Below are 7,076 nucleotides of genomic sequence, written 5' to 3' on the forward strand. Positions count from 1 at the left end.
TTAAGGATCATCTAGTGAAGCATCACCATCCAGAACAGGGCCACCGTAATCCTGAGCCAACTTCGATGCTTTGCCTTATTCTACAGAATTCTCTTCCAGTCCACATAAAGTTCCCCTAAATGTTGGCCACTGGGAGCCAAAAGTGCTCTTTGGGTTGACATTTGAACAGAACCCTGGCGTCATCATACCTGGCACTTGCTAATCTTTTTTCACTCTCTCTGTTGAGGTCCGGATTGGCTTGAAACTTTTATTGTATGGGGCTGCTCAAGGTTTCCTTCAGTAAAACAATATGGAACGACTAGAACGCCACACGTAATGAGGTTGTGGTTTTCACTGGCTGCTGGTTGCCGTTTTTATGACCAGCGTGTTATTTAGATACAAAGCTGCTGTACACAAAACCCCTGGCCAGGACCGTTACTTGTGCTCCCCACGAAGCTGTATCTCACAAACTGCAAGTGAAGCACTACCTGGTAAGTAGTGCAGGGCAATTACACGAGGAAAAGTGCCTTTGATCTTATCTGGGCGTGTTATTTATGTTGCCCTGCAGATCAGGGTGTTGCCTTACAGTAATGGCCTCTTTCTGGGAGGACTCAAGCTGGGGTCCAGCAAACAAACAGTTTAGTCCCTGTGATGTGGTGGCCACATTCATAAATGGAGCGGGTGGCCATGCTGGAACGGTTAGAGATGGACTGATGTAGATAATACAATCTGGTTACCGGAACTCACGTTAGATTTACATTAGATAATATCTTATATACACTGAAGTCAAAGTGCATATTACAGCTGTAACAAAAACATTTGCATTTGGCTCAGTCCTGTATGAGTATACAGGACTGAGCCAGTCCTGTAAGTTACTGTTTTTATTTAAGCAAGGTACCATGTACCACCATGTGCCATCCGAAATCCTTTACTCAGTATGTAAGGTGTACCAACAAGTAAATGAGTGTTGACAAGAAACTCATGCAAAGAATCTCATTGCCTACCAACAGACCGCAGCCACAGAAACAGCAACAACACAGAAGCAAAAGTTGTGTCACTGGTGTAGGCTTTCTGCAGCTCTCTCGCTTGCAGGCTTGGGGCTCATGGGAAATCAGTCGAGGGTGGTGAGCTCGCAGATTGCTGCAGGATAAGCTAGATTTGAGACTATTTTGACATTTTTTTTGTTTTGTTCTGGGTGCAAGGCCACTACATCAGCATCAAACCGCATGGAATTGTTGTGACATTTTGACAGTTACCTTCTCCTGAATTATTTCCCCATTTCCCTGTTCCTGTTTTGTTTTATTTGCTTTTTTCCCTCATGCGTAGTTTCACCTGGTCTATTATAGGTGTATACATGCTTGTCAGACACTATATTGCATTAAAACAGGGTAATGTAACATAATGAACAATGTCACAAAAACAGAAAGGTTTCAGTAGAACGCTCCTAAATCTTTGGCCGACACCATCAGATGATAATAACATCCAAAATATGATTTACTGCCAATAGGAGGCAATATAAAATGGTTCATATATAATCATATTCTCAGAATATGTCCACAAAAATGCCTATATCTGATACATTTTAGGACACATTTCGGTATGTGCATTTTTGTTTTGTTTTATTATTATTATTTATATTCGTGTGTGTGTGTGTGTGTGTGTGTGTGTGTGTGTGTGTGTGTGTGTGTGTGTGTGTGTGAGTGTGTGTGTATGTGTGTGTGTGTGTGTGTATGTGTGTGTGTGTGTATGTTGGGTCTTACAGAAAGGTGCTGATTAGAATTGGGGCTGAACTTAGGGTTGATTACAGATAACATCTACAGTTCAATGTGGAGCTGAATATAGAGGTATCCTGCAATCAGCAGTTTATTTGTTAAGCTGTTACTCTGTGTGAAAATAGATAGCAACTTTAACATTGCACTGTGGATCCCAGCAACCGCATTTGGCATGTAGGCCTAATACAGTAGATGTTCCAGGTGTTCTTACCAAAATTACTAGCACTCCCTGCCACAACCCAGAGTCCCAAATCCTCCTTCTATCCTTAGCCCTCCATACTGTTTTCTCATTTCCTCAGCATAATCCAGTTGAGAGTTGATTGCAAGCATCGGTAATCTCCCCTAGCAGCAAAGAGTTTTCATGACTATGAAAGTGGCCTTTGGAATAGTCATCAGTGAGATGTTTTTCTCCTTAAAGGCTGTCCTGAAGATAAAACTTTGGCAGGTCACATAGGGTTGACTGGATATCAAATAATGATATTAAAGTAGTGTTGAGAAATGGTACAAAGGTCTCTGGGCGCCCAGAAAACAACCGGACACTGTTTGATTTATGGCTGTTAACCAGCACTACATTTACTCCCCTTGTTTCTGGGAGGCTCTGTCTAAGACATAATTTGTGCTAATGGCATCCAGCTCTCTTTTTCTTTCTCTCTCTCTCTCTCTCTCTCTCTCTCTCACACACACACACACACATACGCATGGCCTCCCCAACCCGCTGATTCCACCATGAGTATGCAAAAGAGCAGACACGCTGCATTCATCACTTTCTAATGTTTCATTAGTGCCGTAAAAAATCGGGTTGCTGTCAAGCTAATTAGCACCATTACTTTTCTCCATCAGATGGCGCATAATGCCAAGTCAAATCTCTCATTAGTTCGGCTGGATTCATCAACTCTGTCTGTTGTGGTTACTGTGAAACACTTGGTGACACAGGTAGACAAATCTTTGCAATGTGCACAAAGCTTTGCAATGTGCAATTATAAAACATGAAGTACAGGCTATGAAAGAGTGAACCAACAGTTTTAGTGCTGTTTGAGTACAGCAGGCACCGTCTCTGAAACAACTGAGAGTGTGATCAGAAAAAAATAAGGAAAAAGATCACCGAGGAGAAAAACAACTTGAAAAGTCTGACACAGGAGTTTATATGGGAGCTCCCTGGCACATCAAACCTGACCGGGACCCAATGCTGCAATAAAAAGAAATCTGTTTCCTTATATGTGTTTGTTTACCGGAACATGCATAAAACAGATGCAGATACAGACCTTGATATTTCGAAGCTGTGCACTGTGCAGTATACAAATCTATGTGCACCCAGAGTCAGTGAGTTCATGGAAGGTTTACTATGCTTTGTTGTATAGAACATTGTGTGAGGATGATGAAAATGTAATTATACTCTTGGTGACAGCTGAAAAATACCCACCACCAGCCTGTTTTATGTTTTTTGTTTTGTTTTCTTGTTTGTCTCAAGTCAACCAACATTTATGCATTATTTTTATTAAAAGCTATATTCTGGCACAGTCTAAACTCTTTTGGAAAATAGTTTTTCCCAGTATTTTATTAAATACAAATATACTGCATATATAAGTGATTTGATTTTGGCAGTAAACAATAAAACATACACTATACAAGAATATTAAGTACACGTTTTGGTAGCAGAGTAGAATGACAATTCTTGTGTGTAACCAAGGCTGATACTGGTGCAAAACTGTTACAGTACACAATATTGAATTCTATCTTGATGGGTATTGTTTAGGTAATTTGATTGAACCTGCTAATGATGTCTGTATGTTATGCTTGAGAGAAAGCAGAACTTTTCTTTTACTTTGCAGAGGCAGCATTAGGCTAAAGTTAAAACAACTCCCTCATTAAGGAAACACAAACAACGTCCATACAGCCAAGAAACTCTGTACACAACAAAAGTGACATTGATGATGTCCAGACTCGAGCAAAATCCTTAGATGATTAAAAAATGTGTACTTCATCATGGCAACATTAATTGTAAACCGTCCCTGAATCCATCTTGTTTATGTGCCCAGTTGAGAGCATTGCATCCTGGGTGTAGGTAAGTCTGCCATCAACAAACAAGCTGAAACCATCCTCTGGGTCAGAGCTTTTCTGGCTGGGGAACACTCAGATGACACATTTGACTTTTCTAAGAAACTCTACAATATAGCCAGAAACTTCATTGAAGCAGCATCAAATGCTTTTCACTTCATATCTGAGGATATATCTTTTGTCCTCAGTGCCTTCCATACACATACACTGTGCATGGGATGGCATCATGATGGTACTCACAGTTCAGTTTCCAGGGGTGACCCAGGCAGTGGTATTACTGGACTGAAAGAGGAAGTCCCATGCAGGAAATGACTCGACAGACTTGACACACAAATCTTCTCCCCCGCATGATCGATGACCCAGAATTCCATTCTGTAATTTCTCTCTCTAGGCCTTCCCAGCCCTTCCTCCCCTACTCTCTCTCTAGGCCTTTTCAGCCCTTCCTCCCCCTACTCTCTCTCTGGTTCCGAGTGTTCCACTTAGCCTTGGTTTGTGTCCAAAGCACCCCACAGAGACTATCTTCTTCTTGTCAAGACGTGGAGTGCTATTTCCACATCACTGTCCCACACCACAACCCCCCACCCCCCACCCCTTTCTCTCTCTCTCTCTCTCTCTCTCTCTCTCTCACACACACACACACACACACACACACACACACACAGCCACACACACAGTTCCTTCTCTCCAGGAGTTGCTGTGGCCTGACTGAAGTGACTTTGAGAGGTCCTATCCCATTAAGACAGAGTAGCTCAACCCCATTATATGATGGCATAAATAAAAGCAGACTGTGGGGCTGCCCCTCGTATGTGTCTCACAGTGTTGTGCTTGACTGCAAGTGTGAAACAGACCTGCTGAGTCAGATCAATCAGAAGTGCTCTTTATTGAGCGCAGCAAGGCACCCAGCGAAGCCCTTAAAAAGGGCTGACTCATTGTTCTCGCCAACTTTTTTTCCCCGTTTCTCTTTTCTCTTTGTCTTCTCAGACGCTCGCCAGATGTTGTTGGACATATAAACGTAATGGCGTGTATCGCAGATGGGAGTGAGGCAAGCCAGCCACAGACGGTTTATATATTTACCTAAACAACAGCAGCACCTTGCAACAGACCCTGGCCAGTTCTGGTGAGAACTGATGTGGCTCTGGTAAAGTCGGTGTAGGCCAGTTGTTGTAAGATCCAGTCTGGATATTTTGCATATTGAGTCAGCATCTGTCTGGCTGTGCGCCTCAGCTGATGTGCTCCATGCTGATCAGATCATCATTTCACAATTTGCTACTTCCCTTCAGGAAGTCCAAATATACAGTATCTGATGAAACTGGCTAGATTCTCGACAGATGACCTGGGTGACCCGGGACATTCTCCCAGATGAGAAAAGCAGCTGCTGAGGTTGAGCAGATGCTCAAACAGATTTGATGACCCTGACAGAAACAAGCGCAGGCGGTTACATCCGCAGGGATAGTAAATAAAAAAGTATTTGCATTTTACTGCTGCTAATGACCAGTCAAGATTCTTGTAATAAACAGTTAACAACAACAACAGTTCCAAAATAATGTCTGCAAAAGTTATCAGGAGTATATTTAAAAAAAAGTTATATATTGGCCAGTTGAGCTGCCAAATTCTTTGGAACAATAGACACAATTGGTAAATCTGATGCAGATGGTTGCTGTGTTTGTTCCAAACAGACTGTGTGAGCACTGCAGTGCTTTCCAACACTGTAAAAGGTTAGCAGGTACTGTAAACGGAATCACAGTTACAGAGATCTCCTAAACTGCACTTCTCTCGTCTCCATGATTCTACAAATAATTGACTTTTCACACACAGCATAAATGTTCACTTGAAATTATGTGATAGAGGTGGAGCTTGATGAACTGAACAGTTCTTTTGTGCAAGCATTGCAGAGTTTCAACAGACTATACTAGTAGGCTGTACCACAAGAGCAGACCAGAGTTTCAACAGGCTATACTCTCTCACTATGGTTCTACCACAAGAGCAGACCAGCACTCCACAAACTCACAAGAAAATGTGTTGGCAAACCATGTGTGGATGCAAATGGTCCTCGACCCCTTCATCACATGTTGAGTTGAATTCATTTGTTGTTAAACCCATTAATTGTGTGCTTTAATGAGCCATGATAGTTAATTTTCCATTATTTTGCAAATCAAAATAATCTATAGCTAGCAGTGTCTCATGAGGCCATGGACGGTTCAGGCCTCACATGTAGGTTACTCAAACAATGGCACACCTAATTCAGTGTGCACTCCTCGACGACACTGCCATCTAGTGGCAAATAATGTAAACAGTTGAGACTACAGAATGATTGGTGTCAAATATGCAAGCCGTTGCCACATAGGTCACAACCCGATCGATTTTGTGGGATATTATTGGATGGGGAAGACCGCCTAAAGATATGAAAATGGGCTAACATTTATCTTTGATAAAACGTTGTGAGCCTCGAGAGAACACTTTGGTTATATAGGCCAGACTTCTTATGGTAGCCTACACGATTAGGACCATTCAAGACTAATCTAACATTCAAAATAAGAAGAGATAAGATATCATATCAGATTTCAAGGGAGAGTGGAAGTGAGTTCTCATCACGGCTACCAACATCTTTTGTGTGCGTTATTATTTTAATCATATAGCCTAAACTATGATATTAGTGTACTTGTGAGGCGTCTTTGAGTGCCTGAAAAGCGCTCTAAAGATTTAATGTGTTATTATTATAATTGTTATTATTATTATTATTATTATTATGATTATTATTATTATTATTAGTAGTAGTAGTATTATGATTAATAAAAACATTTATCAAATACTTTCTTCCATTAAGTAAAGGATAAATTAGTCCTGTCTGCCGGTCAATATCGCAAAAATAAGTCCCCACAGCACGAACAGGATCTCACGCGAAGCGGGGTAGCTTATAATAATAAAATACTAACAAATATCTCCACTAGATTGACCAAACGAATTATTTACTACGCGTGGCAATCTCCCGCGCTTTCGACTTCGTTATTTTGTAATGACATCATCCGCTATGGGAAACCACACCTCTGTATTTTACCCGCGGACTTGCAGAAGAAACTACCAATAGTTTTAGAGAGGCTTCTTCCATTGTCCAATGGGAACCTCACTTCCCTAAAAAGGTTAACCAATGCAGGCACACTTTATCAAGCAACATGTAGACCAATCATTTAACTTAAAAACGATTTCTGAGCCAATCACAAATAAGAATTGTTAACATTGGCCGCCAATCAGCTACGATAGACCATTGTGTCC

Source organism: Alosa pseudoharengus, unplaced genomic scaffold (genome assembly GCF_046254945.1).
Source record: "Alosa pseudoharengus isolate Yale_2024_CS ecotype anadromous, Long Island Sound unplaced genomic scaffold, YU_APseudo_1.1 YU_APseudo_1.1_scf_24, whole genome shotgun sequence".
In the NCBI taxonomy this organism is placed as follows: domain Eukaryota; kingdom Metazoa; phylum Chordata; class Actinopteri; order Clupeiformes; family Clupeidae; genus Alosa; species Alosa pseudoharengus.